The 24,599-nt window shown below is 42.2% G+C and overlaps 1 long non-coding RNA gene and 1 pseudogene across 4 annotated transcripts in view; one reads left to right on the top strand and one right to left on the bottom strand.

Moving 5' to 3' along the window:
• The window catches only part of LOC143274324 (uncharacterized), a 66,201-nt gene that overhangs the window by 22,223 nt on the left and 19,379 nt on the right, over nucleotides 1-24,599 (bottom strand). For 2 of the 3 annotated variants that reach the window (XR_013052925.1, XR_013052922.1), the window contains one exon: nucleotides 23,882-24,408. The exons of the other annotated variant lie outside the window; for it this stretch is intronic. This is a non-coding gene — a long non-coding RNA (uncharacterized LOC143274324). Of the gene's footprint in view, nucleotides 1-23,881; nucleotides 24,409-24,599 lie in introns of those variants that run through there. 3 annotated transcript variants of the gene reach the window in all.
• Nucleotides 14,490-19,531, top strand: LOC143274311 (uncharacterized protein C2orf78 homolog; annotated as a pseudogene). The gene is made up of 3 exons (XR_013052901.1): nucleotides 14,490-14,629; nucleotides 16,464-17,229; nucleotides 17,543-19,531. The product of XR_013052901.1 is annotated as an uncharacterized protein C2orf78 homolog (transcript).

Below are 24,599 nucleotides of genomic sequence, written 5' to 3'. Positions count from 1 at the left end.
TTTCCTGGAGATCCTGTCCCAAAGTTTTAATTACCATATTTATGTATTACCTCTTGAAAGCCTTTTCTTTTCTACGAGCAACAGAAAGATAGTAGGAACTGACAAGTGGGAACTTGGAAAAGAATTAGAAGGAGTAGAGGGTTCAGAAACTAAAACCACTCTAGGTTGTTAGAGAAAATGAGTTGATTATGACACTGAATGATAAATAAGGTGCAAATGTTAAAAAAAATAAAAAGCACTGAAATACTAGGAATTAAACACAGAACACAGTTCTAACTATCTATCAATTTATCTATCTTTCTATCCATCTATCTATCTATCTATCTATCTATCCATTGCTCTTATCTATGGATCTCTCATTTTTGCTCCACTCTAAGACGTCTCAGTAACACAGGCCCAGTGATGTTCTCACCTGGGTCTATGCTACTACAAGAACACACTTTTTTTCAGAATGGTCTACAACCTGGTGCCTGGATGAACCTTCCAACTTTCAGTCATTGCCTCTTGGAATGTGTCACATTATCTGACAAGTGGTCAGTCATGAAGGAAACTGGAAGGGTGAAAGACAAAGCAGCCTACTGTCCTATGAGAAAAGACACTCTTATTGAAGAGCTTTGCCAAGCACTACAAAACATGAAACAATCTGCATGGAGGAACAGTTCTACTGAGCTGGGCGTGTAGCTGCAAGCTACAGCACTAGCTCAGTGTAAAAGAGGTCCCAAGGGAAAGTGCTGACCACTCATGTGAATGCAGGAGGAGGGCTAAACAGGCTCCAGGGTCATTTTCAATGAGGACTGACAGACAGACACTGTCATAGTAGTGCTTCTTGAGGCAGTTAGAATAAGAAAGGTATATAAATGCACACTACACCCATGCCATGAGACAGTCTATGAACCCACCAGTGAGTGCCCAAGGAGAATTATAACAATCTAAACCAAAGTGAGGAAACACACAAGATTTACCCATATTTATTCCCACCAGCAGGCTTGTACAACCACTTTGGAAATCAATATGGCACTTTCTTTGCTGTGGGATGGTCTGTATGTCAAATTGCTCTGATTGGTCAATAAATAAAACACTGGTTGGCCAGTGGCCAGGCAGGAAGTAGGTGGGACAAGGAGAGGGGAGAATTCTGGGAAGCGGAAGGCTGAGGCAGAGAGAGACACTGCAGCCACTGCCAGGACAAGCAGCATGTAAAGACGCCGGTAAGCCACCAGGCACATGGCAAGGTATAGATTTATAAAAATGGGTTAATTTAAGATATAAGAACAGTTAGCAAGAAGCCTGTCACAGCCATACAGTTTATAATAATATAAGTCTCTGTGTTTACTTGGTTGGGTCTGAGCAGCTGTGGGACTGGCGGGTGACAAAGATTTGTCCTGACTGTGGGCAAGGCAGGAGAACTCTAGCTACATTCTTAGAAAATTGGGAATCAATTTCCCCAAGATCCAGCTATACCACTCTTGGGCATATACCCAAGAAATGCTCAATCATACCACAAGAGCACTTGCTCATCTATGTTTATATCAGCATTGTTTGTAATAGCCAAAACATGGAAACAAACTAGATGCCCTTCAACTGAAGAATGGATAAATAAATTGTGGCACATATACACAATGGAATACTACTCAGCAGAGAAAAACAATGACATCATGAGGTTTGCAGGCAAATGGATGGATCTAGAAAAAAATCATCCTGAGTGAGGTAGTCCAGACTCAGAAAGACAAATATGGTATGTGCTCACTCATAGGAAGATACTAGATGTGGAACAAGGATGACTGGACTGCTACTCATATCACCAGTGTGGCTACCTGGTAAACAGGACCCCAAGAAAGACACGAGGATCACCCAATGACAGAGAAATGGATGAGATCTACAGGAACAGCCTGGACATGAGTGGGATCAATGAAGGGCGAGGGTCGAGGGAAAGAGAGCGGGAGATCCCAGCTGGATCAAGAACAGAGAGGGAGAACAAGGAATAGGAGACCATGGTAAATGAAGACCACATGAGAAAAGGAAGAAACAAAGTGCTAAAGAGGCCCACAGAAATCCACAAAGATACCCCCACAAAAGAAAGCTGGCAATGGTCGAGATACAGCTGGGACTGACCTACTCTGGTGATGGAATAGCCAAACACCCTAATAGTTGTGCCAGAAACCCCATCCAAGGACTGAGGAATCTGGATGCAGACATCCTCTGCTAGGCCCTGGGTGGAGTGCTAGGAGTAATTAGTGAGAAAGAGGAGGGTTTATATGAATGAGAATTGTTGAAACCAAGGTTGGATAAAGCACAGGGACAAATAGCCAAATGAATGGAAACAAATGAACTATGAACCAAAGGCTCAGGGGCCCCCAACTGGATCAGGCCCTCTGAATAGGTGAGATAGTTGATTGGCTTGATATTTTTGGGAGGCATCTAGGTAGTGGTACCAGGTCCTGGGCTCATTGCATAACTTAGCTGTTTGAAACCTGGGACTTATGCAGGGACGCTTGGCTCAATCTGGGAGGAGGGGACTGGACCTGCCTGGACTGAGTCTATCAGGTCGATCTCAGTCCTCAGAGGAGACCTTGATCTGAAGGAAGTGGGAATGGAGGGTTGGCTGGGGGGAAGGGGAGGAGGGCAGGAAGGGACAGAACAAGGGAATCTGTGGCTGTTATGTAGAACTGAATAGTATTGTAAAATAATAAAAATAAAAATGAAATCCCAAACTGTCACTTGAAATATACGCACTAAACATGAAATGTTATCAGCAGGTTGTATTCATGTAGTCATATTGGATGTGTGCTGAATTTATATTAAAATATAAGAAGTAACGACTTACATAAAAAGTAGTGGGGAACAGGGGGAGTTAGATGACAAAGGGATTCTTAGGTAAATACAGTTCTTATCTATGAAAGTCCTGATACATCATTTCATTAAGAAAGCTCAGAGTAGTGCCAAGCCTGGTGGGCATGGAAAGAACCTACAATGCCAGCACTCTAATGCAGAGACAGGACAGTCTGTGTGATTTCAAGGCCAGACTGATCTAGGTAGAGACTCTCTCTGTCTACATTGAGGAACATCTGAAGAGAACAGAACAAAGGCACAGGCATGAGAAGCTGTCTAAGGTTCTCCTACTTTAAGCACTTTTGTTCTGGGACACAGGTGTGAGGCAGTGCCACAGCAGGAATCAGAACAAGACAAAGCAGAGTAAAGAAGGCTGTTGTCTAGTAAGAGCAAGAGTCAACATGGATCAACTAGGAAGTCCATGCCAGCACAGGAAGAACAGGCAGCTCACTAAATGAGTGCCATCCTATCCTTTAGCAAGAATCATTCTGAAATATTTGTTTGGGATATGTGAGGGAAAATGGGTCTCAGACTCTCCCAGACTGTACAAACAGGAGATAACAAAGATCTTCAAGGAAAGCCACACAGATTCCATCTCACCCTTTTCCCATTTTCCTCTTGTTTCCTACAGAAAATTTCCAAACTGCACCTTTCTTTGGAACATAATGTGCAATTCAGGCCTCTGTGCCTGGGCTGAGGAATGCCATGACCTTAGCAGGAAGTGTGTGCAACTTCTCCAGGGTCTCCACCCCAGCTGTGAGTGCAGCATGGCTCCTGCCATCAGACTCTAGCACTTGTTGCCAGCAGCTCATGGACAGTGCCTACCCCTGCCTACCAGCTGGAACAATCATGGTGACTTCACTGACTGACCAGGGCCAGATCTCTGCCTCAGCACACTCCTATCCCGGTGTTCTCCAAGGGGATCCCACAGGAAGCACTGACCAGTGGCGAGCTGCACTCCAGGACTTCACGGTAACTATCACTGACCAGAATACCACATTCTGCTCCTTGTCTAGGACAACCAGGGTGATAATATTTTAGATCCCAATGCCTTAGTCCTCTCCTATCCAACACTTTCTGCCAACCTTGTTCAGGCCACAGCACCACAGGTACCAAATCAAGGATACAGCCTGGCACCTTCCTACCTGGAGGGCACCCAGGTCTATTACAATGACTTCAATAACCTGGGCCCACTGATGGCTGGAGAACTTGGGCAGTGCCTGCAGGCCTGTGGCTCTGTGTCCTCCTCTGGGGGTCAGGCCTCTGCCCTGCAACCAGCGATGGTGATGATGTCAAAGGAGATTCAGTCAACAAATGTCCAAACACCCTTCTCCACCTCTGCCATCTACTATCACATACCTGCTCAAGACACACCAGACACCAGTCTTCAAGGTGAGTAGAGCCAGGAGGGAGGACTGAGATCTGCACTCAAAGCAGACACAGCTCAAACTTTCAGGAGTGGATGTCCTCAGGGAGGAAAAATGGGATCCTGAGAGCTCAGCCTTGGCCTGGCTCACCATCCCCATCTTCAGTCTCTATAAGGACTGACAATGCAGGGCAATGAGTGGCATCCATCCTCCATTAAGACATGTCCAAGGACACCAGCACAGACACACACATCACTGACCTAGCTAATCAGTCCCATGCACCATTACACAGCAATCGCCTCCTTCCTAATCTATTCCTCGGGGCTGTAGAGGACACAAAGGCCTTTCTGTTTGCTAACACTTTATTTTCTCTCACTTGAATTCTGACTCTAGTGCAACTCCAAATCTGACCTAGAAGAAGTATTACTTGCAGATTCCAAGTACTGGACCTGCTGTTCTCTTTCAAGCATAAGTGCATTGACAGTCCAGTATACCTGGTATATCAGAGTACAACTGCTAAGTTGGGCAAAGCTTCTCTCTCATTCTCTCTCCTCTTTCTTCTCTCTTCTCTCTTCTCTCTTCTCTCTTCTCTCTCTCTCTCTCTCTCTCTCTCTCTCTCTCTCTCTCCTTCTCATTCCCCCTCTCTCTCCCTTTTTCTTTTGCTATGGTTATTCAGAGGTCAGCCAACGCTATGCATGATCAATAGGATATGTTCTTAACTACAAAGATAACCCAAGCTAAAGATTTCACCTTCTTAAACCAATTTTCAAATCATCTCTATGGCTGAAAAGACTTCACGTTCAATGAACATCCCACTTTCTTCACCCATGGCCATGCTGTTGGACACCATGCTTGGTTCCCTAATATTCTTGAAACGGTGCTACAGTCAACACTGATGGGCAAGTACCTCTCTAATATATTGAGTTCTTTCTTTGGAAAGGCATGTATGAACCATGTGGTGGGCCAGGTTTTGGCTTTTGGAAGATCCTCCACACTGATATCCAATCAAGCTGGAAATCTTTCCATCCTCTCCAGCATTCCATAGCATTCCTTTTTTCGAACTCTCTCAGAGGTGGCTGTCATTTCTTTTCTAGTTGGCCTTGGATAGGATCTAGGAGGTTCACTATGCATTTCCCTGATTCCTCCTCAATCTGAACCATTGTATGTCCTCACTCTCTTTGAAGAAATCAGGGAGGACTGTCTTTCTCTTTGCACTGTACTACCTGGGTTGCCTTCTTTCTTATGATTTATGTATTTTATCTTATTCTAAATAATCTAATATTAATCTTCTTACTGGGGTAGCAACAGCAAAGATGTCCTCCTCCTCTCTAGGATCATCTCTCAAATAAATGTTTCTTTTTTTTCTGGGATCAAATGTTTTACTTCCCTGCGAGACCATCTGTCAACTACAGCCAGGATTTCTTGAGTGGCCCATGTATTGCTCCATTCTGGTCTGTCTGTGAACATTCAACACTTTGGCACACTCTGTGCTCTAATATTATCAGGGATACTCACACTATTGCCTCTGAGGTATTTGGCACTTCTTTGAGGGGGTGACACACAGGAAATATAACCAATTGATTTGTTACTTTGCTTTTAGTTTCTTGAGACAGGTTCTCTCTCCATAACCCTGCATGTTCAGGAACTATCTATGTTCATCAGGCTAGCCTTGAACTCACAAACATCATCCTGCCTCTACCTATGCCACTACCTTTGCCTCTGTTTATGGCTCTGCCTCTTCCTCTGCAATTTCCCTGGTACTGAACCTACCTCAAGAGTGCTGAGACTAAAGGAATGCTCCAACAAGCCAAATGGAATCAAGTCTCTTTCTGTCTATGTGGATATCCAGGTTTCCCAGTATGATTGGATGAAGAGGCCATGTGTAAGCAAACATGCATTGGTACCTAACCAAAACCTGAAGAGATTTAACTGAATGTGTTTACCACTGGAACTCCACTCAGGCTGATATTTCTGAATATCTGCAGCTAAAGCAGAGTTCCTAAGAATGTCATCCAGCTGTTGTAGGGGCCTAAGTGCAGAGGTGCACTGAAAGGAGGGGGCATCCCACTTACCAGGTACTGACTTCTTCCTTGATTCTTATTCAGTGATGAAAAGGGAGACTTCCATGAAAATCACACCTCAAGCCAGATATTCTGTCTTCTGCAGAGCAGAACTCTGCTACTCCTGCACTCTGGATTTCCAGATGAGTACACCATCTGTTGATAGGCACAAGTCATTAACTGCCCCCATCCACAACCTTCAGAATTCCTGGCATTGCCACAAGCCCCATGCCTGGAACAAACACAGAATGATAACCTGCATGAGATTGCAGCAAATCTGTCAGTGCCTCTGGCTGCCTATGAGTGCACGAAAGAACACCAAGATCCATCTCTCCTCCCTTTAGCACACCCTGACATGTCTGCACTTCACTGATGCTGGGAGCCTAGGGCAGAAGCTTGCTTCTGACAATGCCACATAGCGAAGCAGCAGTCTTGGTCAGGATGAGCCTGGGTTGCACAGTGTGTTGGCCTCCAGCATAGACTTGCAGACATGACTACACTGGTGGCAGATGTTCACATTCCTCAACTGCTCAACTCCTTCACTGAACTACATTAATTCCAGGTTCCCACAGTCACCCAATCCACAACCTCCATAGTCATCAGGAGCAATCACTTCCAGTAAAGATAGGGTATCATCAGCACACCATTAAACCATTTGAGGAAAAATGAAGAGAAAGTTTCTAATCTGCTTTATGGAGCTTCTGTGGCCAGAATTCAATGTTAGGATCTGGTGGAGGGAAAGAGGCTGGGACCAGTGTTGTGCCCAGACAAGAGGCTATTTACAACATGGCCAAGCAAATAGAGGGTAAAGCTCAGAAAGCCATACTCTGTAGGCCCAGCAGACCTAGGGTTCATGGGCAAGACCAGACAAAGAGAACTAGAGAAATCAACTCCAAGAAAGCTGAAGGAGCTTAAGCCATGAAGTCATAGAGTCACACCAAAAGGAAGCAGGATCTACCTGAGCTCAGCCATGATACCTGTAAAAAGCCTCAAACCAACCTCACTGTGCACATGCTGGAATCTGTGAAGGTCTGTCACTCACTGTGGAAGAAGGGAGAGAAGAAAGCTGGCATCTCCTGAACCTTCAACTCTTTGTACTACTCTGTGCTCTAACAGTATCAGAGTTTGTTACACTTTGGCCTCTGAGGCATTTGGCATTATCTGTTTCCAGGGTTACATATAATAAACAGAATTCATTTATTTATTAACTCACTTTTAGATTCTTGAGACAGGGATCTTCTCCATAGCCCAGCATGTCCTGAAACTGTATGCACTGACCAAGTAATCATTGAACTCACAAAGATCTTCCTGCCTCTACCTCCTCCTCAGCCAATGCCTCAAGAGTGCTGGGACTAAAGGAATGCTCCAACAAGCCAAGTGGAATCAAGGTTCTTTCTGTACATGTGGATAACCATGTTTCCCAGCAAGCCTCGATGAAGAGACCATTTGTAATTCATGGTGCATTTTTTATACATACCTAAAATCCAAAGAGACTTAGCTGCATGTGTTTACAACTGGAACTTAACTTGGATTCATTTTTTTCTGACAATCTGTTTTGTTTCAGTTGTAGGCTGTACTTGCTACAATGTCTGTGATGCACTGACCTCTAATGAGGTAGGCTTATGCTATGTTGGGGACTTTGTGCTTTTGTGGTGAAGTTTTTATTGCTTTTCTACTTCTAAGAAGTAGGGCATCACAATTTTGCTGAGCGATTATATTCAAGCTGTCAATAGAGTTTCATCATGTATCTATCTTAAAAATATCTAAACCCCAACTACTGTGTAGGCCCCAAATTGTCCATTCCAACAAAGGTTATATACAGAGTCACCCAATTAGAAAATGCTAACAAAGACACCATGAAAAGATCCCACCTTCTGTATGCAATTATCCTGACAGGAACAATTTGCAAATAATAGAATGATGAATAGCAATGGCTTAGGAGAGCCTCTGGTTTTATCTCTCTCTGTGTGTGTGGCTTTAACTACAGATTTGGACACTACTGTGCTTCACTTTACACCTTAGGAACAATAGAAAGGCATTTGGACAGATATCTTCCAATCTTGATATTATTATTTTAATCTTTATGTTTTCAAATTAAGTATCTCATAGAACAATCCTTATTAAATAAATCTCAGGAAGCATTTTTCTTATTAAAGCTATTAATACAATGCTCTTCTTATTTGGAATTCTTCTCAGTGACTATTAATTCTCATTGTACTATTCATTGAACATGTTTTTCTTAAAATATGACATTGTGTACTGAGCCAAGAAACTCGGTTACCTATACCTACTCATTCCTTACCTCTCAACACAAATCTTAGCAATTGTTCTGCTCCATAGAATTGCCTCCAGTGTCATGAATGGAACCATGTAGATGTGTGTAATCTAGGATTGATATATAGGGACAGCATCAGGAGATATTTGTCTGGGATTGGATATACTTGGTACAATAAGATTATCTCAACTTAAAAGAACTCTCCTGCAATCACCTTGACTGCATTCATCACTTGAGGTGAAATGAATGGTGTATAGACATCACACATTCCTTATCCATTGCTCTGTTATTGGAGAGCAAGATCAGGCCCTAACATAGATATTCCTCGAAAAGGCTGCAATCTGCACTGATGTGCAAAGCAATAACATGATCAATTTCTTGTAATAGTAAGGATGGGATATGTGGAAGACCAGGTGTTGGTGTTTAAAGGCTCTCCACACTGAAATTCATAGAAGGTAGAATACTTCACATTATATCCACCAACTTATTGGTGTTTCCTGTGGAAACAATACTTGGAAGCCCCCTACTTTCAGTTAACTCTCCACTTCTATTCTCAAAACGACGATTTTCCACCAGGGCCTGGTGTTCAAATACAAGTAATGTCTAGAACGACAAGTTTTCATGAATCTCCATGGCTCCTTCTACTATGTACAGTTAAGCTTCACAGCCACAGAACTGGCTATCACTGCCTCCATCTCTTCAATTACTTTCTAAGGTCTCCATCCATCTAAGGTAATCACTTCTAAGACATCACAATGGGATGTTCACTTGATTTTGGAATAGAAAGCCATGCTACACTATTCTACCCTACTGCTCTAGCTCTCAATTCCATTGGGCTCCTACTTGCAGGACAATCCCCGAGCTTTGGATGGACTGCTTTGTGCATGATCCATTTATGAATACCAGCCTGCTATCTCACCACAGCCACTAAGTCTCAGCAGCCTAAACAATGTCAACTCTCTCCAACAGCAACAGAAACAAATACCAAAGGAAGAACAGCAAGGAGTCAGACTGTAGCAATTACATCTGTACCTGAAACTACATTAATCTCTTACAAAAGCAAGGTTCAGAAGGGATGATTGAGACCCAGACACTCCAGTGAATGAAACATTAGCAATTGTCTTCCAACTGGGACCTAGAACCTGCTCACTCAAAAGAGATTTTATGGTGGATCATATTAAAAGATAAGAATTCCCTTCTGTGCATGTGCACACATATCAAATTGAAGAGTTGTTGCGAGTATACCTAACCAATGTGCATTCTCTGCACCAGTGTATACATCTCTCTTGACATTTTACTATATGGGGGAGGCAGCCAACAACCTAATAGGACAATTCTTGAGCATTCTCCCCCAAAATGATGGAAGAGCCTGCTTGGTCTATGAAAGCCAGCCTGCAATCAGAAAGGGGGTTCCAGCTAAGGGCAAGTCAGATTCTTCATATCAGATTGGCACTATTCTACTTCTGGTTCATAACTTACAACAGGATCGAAATAGCTTTCATAATCTGGAAGGACCTAAGGACCTTCTTGGCCAACATATCCTGAGGCTTAAGCCCACCTCTGGCACTTAACATTTAGCAGGCATATGTCTTCAGGGAGTGCCACTTTCCACCCATACAGGATACCAACTTTCAAATTCTTAACTTACTTTTACTCTTCTTGGAGATGCTGTCCCAAATCATCAGGCACTTGGAGGATATAATGATACCATCCAGGAAAGACTGATTTCCTAACAGGGTGCCTAGGGTCTGTAAAGACCTACCACTGCCTATTCTATCAGGGGACAGGCTTCCTGCAAAGTCACACACTAACCAGATTCTCTAAGAAGGAGGGCAAATCTTGTCCTCTACAGCTGGAAAAGATCCAACCCTTAGAGCTACAGATTCCTCACTAGGACAGAATTCACAACAAGGGTAGGTATGGATAGGAAGTCCTATCTTAAGAAATAAAAAAGTCTTTGTATTCTAGATCCTAGACTTCTATGACAAGTCTCTTTAACTCCTAGTTTTCATGACTCTAGTAGGGCCATTGTGGATCGTAACAACTCTTAGGACTCTGGTAACATTAACCCAACCTCTTCTCACTGAAACAAATACAAGAGCATGGCCACCGTCTGCCCATCCACTTGAGTTTATGCACACATCTGACACACACCACAACACTGAAGAAGCAGGTGCCTCACTCTCTTTTCCTGAACAAACCAGGCCACTGAGAGGGCTCAGAATGAGCAAGCAATCTCTGACCCCAGCACATTATCTCTAATGAAAACATATATCCAGGTTATTCTGTGTGTATTGCTAAACACAACATGACATGTGCTTACTTTGCTCTCAGAAGTCAACATTTTACATGCATGTTTTCTATCTATTCTGATTTATGGACTTCAGAAGCTCACTAGCTCGGCATGTGGTTTTCTTCCTGAAAATTTAGCCAGCACAAGTATTATCACATGTGTGTCTCCAAAACCATATCTATTCCTACAGTGTGGGGGGTTAGGGGGACACAAAGGTCTTCTCACCTGACATAGAACACAATTGATACAGCAAGAAATAATTGCACCCAAGTCAACAATAATGAACTTGTTAAATACCAAAGTTATTTAAAAGTGAATGGTGGATGAGTTACTTGCACCAAGTACCATGATTTAGATGTAGCTGCACGAAGCAAAACCTCACATGTGCATCAAATAAAGAACAGGAAATCCCTAAGTGCTCTTTCATGATTGGAAGCCATCAAGACGCGTGTGAAAAGTGTCTCCCAGGTAATGCATTAAAAACTTCTATGAGCTTAAGGAGGATTCCTGTGCACTTTGCACTTCAGTTTTTCTAAAACTGAGAATTCTAGCTGCTTTGAGTCTCATAGGATCCTCAACCTCCACAAAGAAAGTTACAGTGTGGAGGAAACTGTTACTCAACAAACAGGGATGGCCCTGATCTCTTGGCTTTCCTTCTGTTGGCTTCTCTTGGTTGCTTTACCTCTTTAGATCACCAATGTGCAGGTTGGATTGAATCGTGCACAACTACCAAGGCCTCCCATAGCTTCCAAAAAATATAACAAACCATAGGATCAGCAAATGTACCAAAGACCCATAGCACTCCAAGGTCCCAGTTGAATTCATCTCATTCCTAAGACTAGCATGAATACAGGCCCATCCATTTCTGGGAACTATACCTCAGAGACCACCCACAATGTACTCTTCCATCAACAAATCTATCCACTGTTGCCTTTTCAGAACCTGTTTTTGACAGGAACCCCAAAACATAAAGAATAATAAAAAAAAGGGCCAGAAAAATGCTTATATTTTCATATTACTTTGAACACACCTGAGGGGCCATGCTGACTACTGCAATTGAAGTACCAATGCACACTGTCCTACTGAGCTTTTGCTAATATAACACAAACCAGAGTGCTGAGGAAAGACAAAAAAAATCAACTCAGCAGTTGCCTACCTGATTTGAGCTTCTAGGAATGACTATGGAACATGATCTTTAATAATATTTGATAGACAATGTTGGGCAATGTTGGACAATCCTATACCAAAACAGTTGGACTAGAAATATATAAGAATGGTCACTGAGCAAGCCTAAATAAGCATGCCAGTAAGCAACAATACTCTGTGGTCTCTGCTTCAGTTCCTGCCTCAAGGTCCTGCCTTGTACTCTGGTTTGGATGCCTAGACAATGGGCTATAAATTATAAGCAGAAAGACACTCAATCCTGCCACAATTTGATTTTGCTCAGTGCTTTATCATAGTCATGGAAACGCAACATAGACCACACACAAACACACATATTAGATGAAATAAGTTCATTGTTACATTGAAAGAGAAATAATATGCAAATATTATAAATAAAAAACACAGAAATGATGGGAATTATAAACAGCATAGTTCTATTTTCCATTCATCTATCTATCTATCTATCTATCTATCTATCTATCTATCTATCTATCTATATCTATCTATCTATCTATCTATCTATCTATCTATATCTCTCATTTTCTCTCTGCTTTCAGACTTCTCAATAACACAGACCCAGTGATGGTCTACTCATTTGGGTCTACCCTGCTACAAGAGGACACTTTTTTTCCTGAAAGGTCTACAACCTGGAACCTGGATGAACCTTCTGACTTTTAGTCATTGACACTTGGAATGTGTCACATTATCTGACAAGTGGTCAGTCATGAAGGAAACTGCAAGGGAGAAACACAGAGGCAGCCTGCTGGACTATGAAAAAGGACAGTCATTGCAGAGTTTTGCCAAGAACTACAAAACATGAAACAATATGTATAGAGGAACTGCTCTACTGAGCTATGCGTGTAGCTGCATGCCCAGTAATAGCTACAGTAATAGCTCAGTGTAAAGGAGATCCTGAGTGAAAGTTCTGACAACTCATGTGAATGCAGGAGGACATATAAACAGGCTCCAGGGTCAATTTCAGTAAGGACTGACAGACATTGTCATATTAGTAATTTTTCAGGCAGTTAGAATAAGAAATGTATATAAATGCGTACTACAAACATGCCAAAATACAGTCTATAAAACCACCAGTCAGTGACAGAAAAGAATGAAAACAATCTAAACCAAAATGAGGAAACACAAGATTTCCCCATATTTCAACAAAAGATCACATTCCTGTCTGAGAAGATACACTGAGATGGGAAACTGGTTGTTCTTTTCCATACATACAAAGAAAAATAAATAATATGTTTTTTTTTTCATGTCACCCAGCACCTAGTACCAAAAAAAATGTCTTCTTTCTCCAGATGTTCTACTCTCTATTTATCCTGATCTCAGACTTATGCTTGGCAGAGAATGCTAGAGGCCCAGGATTCTGTAGAGACTGTTGCCAGAAGGAAGAAGGTTCAGTAACTGTCACATTCAATATACTTGTGGATGATGAGAGAAGGCAGCCAGACTCAATGGCTAACAATCTCAATATTGTAAGAAAGGAGGCAAGATACAAAGAATGCCCACATGTCTGAATGCAGGGTGAGACACACAGTGAGTTTCAGAATAACAGGGGCTACAGAGACTTGCCTATCTCAGGAAAACAAAAGTCAAGAAGGAGAGAAAACAGCCAGAGGTATACAAGTCTGGGCAGTAAAAGAGCAACAAGTTTGAAAAAGGTAACATGTGCAGCAAGGTTCACCATCAGCCCCTCAAGTGTTTGCTTCAATGACCAGCACCCTATTACAACCATCTTCACGATGAACAGAAGACCACTGCTTCTGGAAGTTCACCATGATACTGCCCACCACTGTAAGGATATAGGTTCTCACTTGTCCAAGGATCAAACCCTATCAAAAGAGGGTGAAAAGCAGAGAAGAGAGATGTGAGTCCTGCCTGGAACAACACAGACTAAGGCAGGCCTCTAGGAGAACACACCCAAAGAGAAGATTCTTGGAGTTCATCATCCAAGATGCACTCAATACACTCAGTCCTGTCCTTCAACAAAGTCACAAAGGAGACCTTTGATCTCTTTCTTGGGTCATGGACAGAGGATGACAGCTCATAAATCTGATCAACTGAAATGGTTTCTCACCTGAGTTCCATCCACCTAGGTGTTCACCTCCTTCCTGCCCAAGACAACTGACTGTATGTATAGTGCATGCTCATGGGACACTGTCTGCTGCAAGGTGATACCTCAAAGAAACAGAAGACACAGCTTCAACATTGAACCTTATTTAAAAAAAAAAAACTCTGCCAATACCCTAGAGTAAACCTCATGGGAAGGGGGACTTCCATGCCAGGATTGCCTCATTTCACTAGCATACACCTCAGCCTCCATGGCTACTGTTGGTCTCCTGGCATCCTCTCCAACCAAGTCCATTTTATAGCTCAGAATCCAACATTCCCATTGGCTGCTGCCCTGTTTATGACATCATTGACCCTTCAATCTTACCACCACCTGGTAGGTTCTTGGGGTTTCCATGGAAATGCCTGTAAAAAAATTTGGACCATCACAGGTCACCTGTGACAAGTAAGTGCTGTCTGATACCGGACACACTCGCCACTCAGGTCAGCTGATCAGACAAGGACAAACAATTATCTTCCTCTATTGTACTGTGGGTTGCTGATACTCTTCCTCTAACCATGGCAGGTAAGGAAAGAAACTTTAAAATGGTTCATTTGATCATGTCTCCCCTTATTTTTACTATTCTTTAAAATCTTTGTTTTGGGGATATCACTTGTGCTGATAGTGATATCTTGAATTGAATGTCACATTTAGGTTTGGTTCTGACTAGGTATGTGAACTTGGACAGTTTAATCTCAAGTGTTTTCCATCAACCTCAGGGAGATGAGAGTGTCACTAAGCTCTGGGCTCTGTACTGTCTCAAGAGGCAAGTGAACAGGGAATATAATCAGGCCCTTCTTGACGATGCTAAGTTCAAGAGACACAGGAAAACAAACAAGATGTGCAGAGATCTAGCACTCCTTAACAAGAATGGGACAAGCTCCCTTGCATTCTATTTCCCAGTTATTGTGTCAAGTTCAGGGCTACTCTAAAAGTAATGTTCACACCAGGAATGGTGACAGACACTTGTAATCACAGCATGTAGAGCTTGAAGGGATGAAGTTCAGTTCAAGTATAACTTGGTCTACACTGGCCTGTCTCCACATTCACCAAAATAAATATTAAAAATAGACAAAGAGAATGGCTGCCATATTTTGGAGTTACTTGTACTTCCCTAGATTAAAAAGGGAAACTGGGAGAGACTTAGAAGGCATGGATTCTCAGAAGGCAGTTATTGTAGTGGAAGATATATTGAGGGAGTTACATGTAAGACAGACACACAGGAAATTGGGGAAGAAGAAAATAAAGTACGAGGAGTGAGAAAATATAGATATACAAGAAGGCACACTGCAGAGTGTCCCTGGAGGCACACAAAGGTAGTTTGGAACAGAAGGTTGCAGACAACCACAGATGTTAAATCAAAATAACACAAGGCATTATATACATTGTACATATGTACATTTTATACTTCCCAAGCCATGTACAAGCAACCACACTGTTAAAATCAGTCTGAAAAAGGTTCCATGTCACATACACAAAACAATATCCTGCTCTGTTTCCGGCTGTCCAGCTAACTTCTGCAGCATTCCTGGTGTCATATGGGCACTGGTGGTGTTGGATATTGACAACTGGGGCTGGGCACACTAACAGACAGTTGTACACTGCACTATGACAACTGGCATGCCATTGTGTGGGAGCAATTCTCACAAGGGTTCCTCACTAGAAGAGTTATAGGAAATAAACAGTTACTGAGGAACTAGCAAAAAAAAAATTGTCCAAGAGTTAAATTGAGAAACAATCTAATTCAGAACGCAATATGGATTAGAAATATCAAGAAGTCACACTACACAGGTGCAAACAAGACAAAAATGTTATCAGTTGGTTGTATTCATGAACTCATGTACCCATATGTGTTTATGGGTTACATAAATAGCAAGAACATTAATTATAGAAGGCATGTGTCAGGAACAGTAGCAGTTAAGAGGAGAAAGAGATTCTTGTACCTGTCTACATTGAGGAAGATCTGCACAGAACAGGACAAAGGCACAGACATGAGAAGCTGTCTAAGGTTCTCCTACTTTAAACACTTCTGTTCAGGGACACAGGTGTGAGGCAGTGCCACAGCAGAAATCAGAACAATACAAAGCAGGGCAAAGAAGTGTGTTGTCTAGTCAGAGCAAGAGTCAACGTGGATCAACTAGGAAGTCCATGCCAGCACAGGAAGAACAGGCAGCTCACTAAATGAGTGCCATCCTATCCTTTACCAAGAATCATTCTGAACCATTTGTTTGGGATATGTGAGGGAAAATAGGTCTCAGACATTCCCAGATAGTACAATCTGATGATAAGAAAGCTCCTCACAGGAAGGTACTCAGATTCCATCTCACCAAACTTCTTATTTTCCTCTTGTTTCCTACAGAAAATTTTCAAAGTGCACCTTTCTTTGGAACAGAATGTGCTCTGCAGGCCTCTGTACATGAGCTCACGAATGCCATGCCTATAGCAGGAAGTGTGTGCAACTTCTCCAGGGTCTCCACCCCAGCTGTGAGTGCAGCATGGCTCCTGCCATGAGACTCCAGTACTTGTTGCCAGCAGCTCATGGACAGTGCCTACCCTTACCTACCAGCTGGCACAACCATGGTGACTGCGCTGACTGACGAGGGTCAGATGTCTGCCTCACCACTCTCCTATCCAGGTGTTCTCCAGTGGGATCCCACGGGAAACACTGACCAGAGGGGAGCTGCACTCCGTGACTTCACTGTAACTATCACTGACCAGAATACCACATTCTCCTCCTTCTCTAGGACAGCCCAGGGTGATAATATTTTAGATCCCAATACCTTAGTCCTTTCCTATCCAACACTGTCTGCCAACCTTGTTCAGGCCACACCACCACAGGTACCAAATCAAGGATACAGCCTGGCACTTTCCTACCTGGAGGGTACCCAGGTCTATTACTATGACCTCAATAGCCTGGGCCCACTGATGGCTGGAGAACTTGGGCAGTGCCTGCAGGCCTGTGGCTCTGTGTCTTAATCTGGGGGTCAGGCCTCTGCCCTGCAACCAGAGATAGTAATGATGCCAAAGGAGATTCAGTCAACAAATATCCAAACACCCTTCTCCACCTCTGCCATCTACTATCACATACCTGCTCAAGACACACCAGACACCAGTCTTCAAGGTGAGTAGAGCCAGGAGGGAGGACTGAGATCAGCACTCAAAGCAGACACAGCTCAAACTTTCAGGAGTGGATGTCCTCAGGGAGGAAAAATGGGAGTCCTGAGAGTTCAGCCTTGGCCTGGCTCACCATCCACATCTTCAGTCTCTATAATGACTGACAATGCAGGGAAATGAGTGGCATCTATCCTCCATTAAGACATGTCCAAGGACACCACCACAGACACACATGTCACTAACCTAGCTAATCAGTCCCATGCACCGTTACACAGTAATCGCCTCCTTCCTAATCTATTCCTCAGGGATGTAGGGGACACCAAGGCCTTTCTGTTTGGTAACAGCCCTGGGATTGACAGCTGCAGGCCAGACACGCTGTCTGCTGCAGAGTCCAGACCTCTGCAATGCCTGCACAAAGGATGTCCAGAAGTCACCACCTGTCCATGGGGACTGGTCATTAACTGCCCCCATAGACAGTCCTTCAGAATTCCTGCCCTTGCCTCCTGCTCCAATCTTGGAACAAACAGAGAATAACGACTTGGATTTGATGACAGATGATCTATCAACTCCTCTGGATGCCTATGAGGGCGTAAAAGAAAACCAAGACCCATCACTTCTCCCTTTAGCACATGCCAACATGCAGCAGGCCCTGAACTACACTGATTCAGGGAGCCTAAAACAGAAGCTTTCTCCTGAAAATGCCACCTTGGGAAGCAGCAGCCTTGGTCAGGATGAGCCTGGGGTGCTGCAGAGTGTGATGGACTCCAGCATGGACTTTGCAGACATGACTACACTGGTGGCAGATATTCACTTTCCCAGACTCTTCAACTCAATCACTGATAGGAACCCATTGCAAGATCCCACAGCAACCCAATCCAAAGACATCAGCAGGGATCAGGTCCAGGAAAGCTCCAGCACCATCAGTGTACCTGTGGACCAAGTGTGAAAGAATGGCCAGGAAGCCTCTGAGATGCTAGATGGGTCTCCTCAGGCCAGAATCCAGCTCCAGGACCTGGAGGAAGAACAGGCTGTGGGCAGTGCTGGGTCCAGTGAAGGGGCTATTGAGAACATGCCTAAGAACTTGGAGGACAAAGCCCAGAAAGCCACACCCAGCATGCCCAGCAGAGCAAGGGCAAGACAAGACCAAGAGATCCAGAGAAAACAACTGCAAGAAAACAGAGGAGCTCAAGCAGTCAAGGAACAGAGTCAAGGTAGAGGAAAACACCACCATGCCAAAGAACCAGAGGAAGAGGAATCCACCTGAGCTCAGCCACAACAGCTTTAAAAAGCCTTGAACTCACCTCGGCATGCACATGCTAGAATCCGTGCAAGTCTTTCACCCACTGGGGAAGAAGAGTGAGAAGAAAACTGGCATCTCTTCCTCCCGGGCTCGGCTCAACTTCAGCAGCAACAAAGATCCCAGAACAGGCCCAGCCACCATATCACTTCTGGATGTGCTATGTGATGGCCGAGGATCTGGTAAAATCCCAAGCAATGCTCAGAGACCAGAGAGCAATGCTCACAGGGAGTGTCATCCATCTCCATCCCAGTATAAGCTGCCCCCACCTGGCAAGGTCAAGTTAGTACCTCTGCCTTTTCCAGCCCTGGACATGCCTCAAGCCAGACTGGTTTCTAAAAAGCCTCTCTCCCTGGCTTCACACAGGGCCCCTGCACTGTACCCTGTGAGACCTCATTCTAACTCAGCTCAGTCTACCACACTCAAGCCATCTAAACCAGCTCCGGCCAGAACTTCTTTGATGGCCTCTGACAAGCCAGTTCTGCCCATTGCTACCAGTGCCACACAAGATAACATAACCAACCCCATCCAGTCTTGTACTGTGCCTCAGCCAGCTGTCTCTAGGCCAGTATCCTACAGGGCATCATCTCACCCTTCACTACAGAGGGAGCTTGCCTCTGCAGACAAGAACAAGGCCCCATCACGTCCCAAACCTCAAATCCAGTATCTGCTGCAAGACTTCAGCTGCCAACCAATTCCATGGAGGAAAGTTGACATTCCAGGGCCAGTCATCTCACAGCCCATCACAGAAGAGCAGAGACCAGAGAAGGAGGCCATGAAGAGGCGGGCTCAACAGGAGAGAGAGAATGCCGCCAAGTACACGTCTCTGGGAAAACTGCAGCTCTTCCTTCAGAGGGAGAAGGATATGGAAATTTCCAGATATTATGGCTATGCAATGTAAGAGCAGGCCAGGTTTTTAGAGCAAAGTGCTTTTCAATGTGGATAAGATGAGATATAAATACCAATACACATGTATATAAGGAGTATAACAACTTAAATGAAATGTATAGATACATAGGTCCAAATGTAGTAATACAGATGACTATGTAAATATAGATGGATATACAAAATGTCTATATTCACATATATTTGACTACTTAGTAAAACTCCCTAAAAAGTCTTAAGTCTGTTATTTCATCTGTGCGTAAGGTGTCATTCAATATTTATCTTTACTTTGATAATTTAATTTTTATATTTTCTAAGTACAATATCATATTTTATATAAAATAAAACTCAGAAAATGCTTTTTAAATATTAAATCAATTACATGCTGTAGTTGTATTAAAATTATTATCCTGTAGATTTTCATTCACAGGACATGGTATGTCTTGAAGCACCAACTGAGTATCTAGCACACTTCCTCTTTGACCACAGTCTGACCATTTCTCACCTCTCCCCACAGCACTGAGACATCATTTTTCTGCTATAGAGCTATGCCTCTAATTTCATGAAACACAAACATAGGATTTCATTTATGTAAATATAACCTAGGAACCTCACATGAAAGAAAACATGGACATTTTTCCGAGCCTGGTTAATTTATATGATAATCTCCACAAATTCTTTTCCTTCACAAAGCATAGTTTCATCCATTTTATGAATTAATAATTTTCCACTGTGTTAATACATCACATTTTCTTTATACCTTTCTCTGTTTTTGACACTCGGGCTATTTCCCTAATGCTGCTGCTGTGGACTGTTGCAAAACCTATTTTTGGTGTCAACCTGAATACATGTGGAATTAGTTGACTGGGTACACCTGTGAGGGATTTTTCTTAATTAAAAAATTATTAAATCATTTGAAGTAGAAATATCCAACTTTAATCCAGATCTTTTGAGATGGGAAGATCTGCCTTTAGTTTGGGCCACACCTTCTGGTGGCAGCCTATATAAAGGACATGGAAGAAGGAAGCTCTTTGCTCTTTGCTTGCTTGCCCTTGTTCTTGCTAGCATGCCTTCCTTCACTGGCATTAGATCTTACTTCTTCTTTGGGATTCCAGAGTATGCTGAAGACCAGCTGAGATATCCAGCTTCATGGACTGAACCACTACTCCACCCTTGGACTTTCAGTTGGTAGATATTCAATGTTGGACTAAGTAGAACATGGCCTGTAAGCCACTCTAATAAATCCCCTTTCTATATAGAGAGAGATGGACAGATTGAATGATTCTATCAGTTCTGTTCCTCTAGAGAACCCTGGCTAGTATAATTCTGCTCTAATCAATATTGATGTGCAGATATGTCCCTAATATAATGAGCTGAACTCCTTCTGGTAAATACCCAGAAATGGTATAACTGGGTCATGTGGAAGATTCGTTTTTAATTTTTTTTTAAGAACCTCCATTGTGATTCTGTTGTGTGGTGATTCTAGAAAAGAGCACACATGGACACTCTTATGGCTGAATAGAAAGTCTGGATTTCTGGCTAGCAGCTTCCTTGGAAACTTGCACAAATAATGCAGCCCCGAGCCTCACTGCCTCTGGTCTTTTAAGCACAAAAACCTTGTCCTGGGTTGACATGCTTTAGTGAGCAAGAACAGTTAGCAAGAAGCAGAACTACAGAAGTCATAAAAAGGCAAGGCTAGTACGTTTATGGGCTTTCCTGGATCCTGGAGCTATTGACTTTGTCATTCATGGATTAGGTCTTTGTTCCCATTTCTGCAGGTGTTGGGGCCTACATGCTGGATTCTGAGGTCCGAATGATGCCTCCAACATGTTGTCTGTTGTGCTGAGGTCTGGGGGCCTGTTACAACCCCTGTACCTGATGTAATAGCTTATATCCTTACCAGTGACATATGTTTTTCTTCAATTTGTGTTCTTGACACCGTTTGTCATTTTTTTTATAAACTTATTATGGTTTTTTTAATTTTTATTTTTGGAGATGAGGATCGAACCCAGGGCCTTGGGCTTGCTAGGCAAGCACTCTACCACTGAGCTAAATCCCCAAGCCCTCGTTTGTCATTTCTTGACTTAATTAGTGTCATTCTAACTCGGGTGAAATGAATCTCAATGTAATCTTAGACTTCTCTGACAACCAGTGAGGTTGAACATTTGTGTGTGTGTGTGTGTGTGTGTGTGTGTGTGTGTGTGTGTGTGTGTGTGTGTGTGTTGGCCAGGTGAATCCCATCTTTTGTGAACTATCTTTTAATTCATGAGTTATTAACTAGGATGTTTTCTCTTAAATTTTTAGTTCCTTGCATTCTAGATAGTAATCTTCTGTCAGATGTAGAGACCTAAAGACTTTCTTCCATTCTATGGGCTGCCTCCTCACTGTTTCTCTTCCTTGGCAGAAGCTTTTTGAGTTTATGAGGTTCCACTTGTCAACAGTAGGCATCACCTCCTGAATGGCAGAGGCTATTATCAGTCATTGTCTGGTTCTGTATTAAAAGTGTTTACTTTTTTCTCTAACAGTTTCAAGCACTGCATTAAATTCTTAGCACCATTTGGACTTGAGTTTAATACGGGGTAAGAGATAGAAATCTAGTTTTATTCTCCTACAAGTGAGCATACACTTTTCCTAGCAAAAACTGTGGTTCTGTTTTGTCTGCAAGGCCTATGCTTGGTATTTTTGTCCAAAAACAGTTCTTGGTAGCTGTGTGGGTTTATATCTCAGTCCTCTACACACCATTATTGGATGTGTCTGTTTTTCTGCCAGTACTATACTGATTTTGTTACTGTTGCTCTGTAATATTACTTCATGTCAGGACCGGCGATATCACCAACATTGTTTTTGCCCAGTATTAATTAAGTTATCTGGGGGACTTTGCAGGTCCATATGAGACTCCTCAGAGTTTTTTCCTACACCTGGGAAGACTGGTATTTGAATTTTGGTGGAGATTACTGTTGAAATTACAGACTGACTTGATAGCTGTTTTCACAATATTAATTCTTGCCATCATATGTAGGGCACAGTTTTTGGCCTTCTAGTATCTTCTATGTTGTTAGTTTATTGACCATGAATGACTTTTGCCAGTTTCTATCATGGAAAGGTTTCCTTTCTGCTTCAGTTATGGAAGAGTCTTGCTAGCTACAGTTCAATAGGTCACAAGTTGTCTTTCAGAGTATGAAATATATTATTCCTATCCCACCAGACTTTTTAATTTTATGTTCTTCTTATGAGTTTTCTATTATATACCACTTGGTATTTCTCTCTTGCATCTTTCAATGTCACATTTGTTTCATATAGTTAGTGTTTTGAATATATGGTTACCTGGGGAGACCTTTCATTGTATTTATCTCTTCGATATTCATAGTAATAAATACCTCCTGTAACTAAACTGGAATATCTTCCCCAAGATTTGAGACAGTTTGTTATGAGTTTATTGAAAATGCATTTAGAACAGAATTCTTGCCTCTTTTCCATGCTCATGATTTATAGAGTTGGGGTCTTAGTTTGGTTTCTATTGGTGTGATAAAAACTGTTTAGTTTTAGATAAAGACTGGCTAGGTTTTTAGCTTGACACAAGCTAAAGACATCTGAGATGAGGGAACCTCAATTAAGAAAATGCCTCCATGTTTAGTTATTCAAACATCTTTCCTTTTGGCATATTGTTAATGAATGTGCTGGATTCTTTTATGTCTTCAAAATATTAAAAATCAATTAAAACATTGATTCCAAGAAAGCAAAAGAAAGAAAATGCCTCCATAAGATCAGGCTGTAGGCAAGCTGTATGGCATTTTCTTACCTAGTGATGGATGGAGGAGTGCCCAGCCCACTGTGGATAGGGCCATGCCTGGGCTGGTGGTCCTGCAATTTACTAGAGAGCAGACTGAGCAATATATGAGGAGCAAGCCAGTAAGTAGCACTCCTCTGCACCTTCCCCTTCAGCTCCTACTTCCAGGTTCCTTCCCTGACTTCCTTCAATGATGGACTATGATGTGGAAGTGTGAGCCAAATAATCCCTTTCCACTCTGACCTGCTTTTAGTCATGGTTCAAATTCTAGGAAAGGTAACTATATCCTTCATTATCCAGTCTGTGTATAATGGCAAAGTTCAGGGTTATCTCAAGTCCTTATTCAAGTAGTCTTTGAGACTGGATCATCTCAGCTAGCCATCTCAAAATTGCTCTGAGCACTTTGTAGTTCAAAGCTGATTTGTAGATGATGTTTGTCAGCTTAGTGTTATTATTATTGTCCACATGGAATTGTTGTTGTTGTGGGGCCCCATCTTCTTGGAGACTTCAGTTGATGTTAGGCCTGGCCGTAATTTCCTGCAGAAAACTGATAAGAGACTTGAACACAAAGACATATATATGAAGCCTTTTTTTAGAATTAGTTAGTACTCTATATGACCATTCATATCGTAACAGAGTTTAAAATGTATATATATATATATATATATATATATATGTGTGTGTGTGTGTGTGTGTGTGTGTGTGTATGTATGTATGTATATATATACATCTATACACATATTAATCTTGTAAGTTTTGATATAAAATTTATACTTTAAGAAAAGTTTAAAGAATTAAAATAGAATCAAAGAGTTGAGATTAATAATAGAATAGTCCCTTAATTAATTTGGCCTTTCTCCGGTCCCATAGCAGAAGATGGCTCTTTTCTTCGGGCATGATACAGGGAGTTTGCATTTTCCTTTTAACAACATGCTTGAGTTTAAAGAAGGAGAGAGCCATTCTCCAACTCTAAAGTCAGCTTTAAATTTTAATTGATCTGGGACTACAAGAAGACCAATAGTGAAAAGAAAAAAAAAGAAGACCAATAGTGTTAAATTTTTTAGAGAAGAGCAGAAACAAACATTTAGGAAAACTTATAAAAAATTTTAGATGATATACCCATATGCCATTTCACTCTGTTTCCTGGGATAGATGATTTGTCCCTTTTCTTCAGTTGTCTCATTTGTCCTGTGTCCTTCAGATTCCTTAACCTTCATTCTCCTAAAAGACAAAAACAAAAACTTTCCCCAAGACTAATTTTGGGGATGTTCCTTTTTGGCAAGTTATTATCTGATTAAATGAAAAGGCATGTGTTACTGGTCTAAGTTAGTTTAAATTGGATGTTCATGCTGGTTGATGAACTATCACCTCCTCTAATTAAGAGGTCTTTCTTGTTCAAATTGAACCTTTAT

This window comes from Peromyscus maniculatus, chromosome 1, assembly GCF_049852395.1.
Source record: "Peromyscus maniculatus bairdii isolate BWxNUB_F1_BW_parent chromosome 1, HU_Pman_BW_mat_3.1, whole genome shotgun sequence".
Taxonomy (NCBI): Eukaryota; Metazoa; Chordata; class Mammalia; order Rodentia; family Cricetidae; genus Peromyscus; species Peromyscus maniculatus.
The sequence above is the reverse complement of the archived record's forward strand: the minus strand, read 5'-3'. Positions and strand labels throughout refer to the sequence as shown.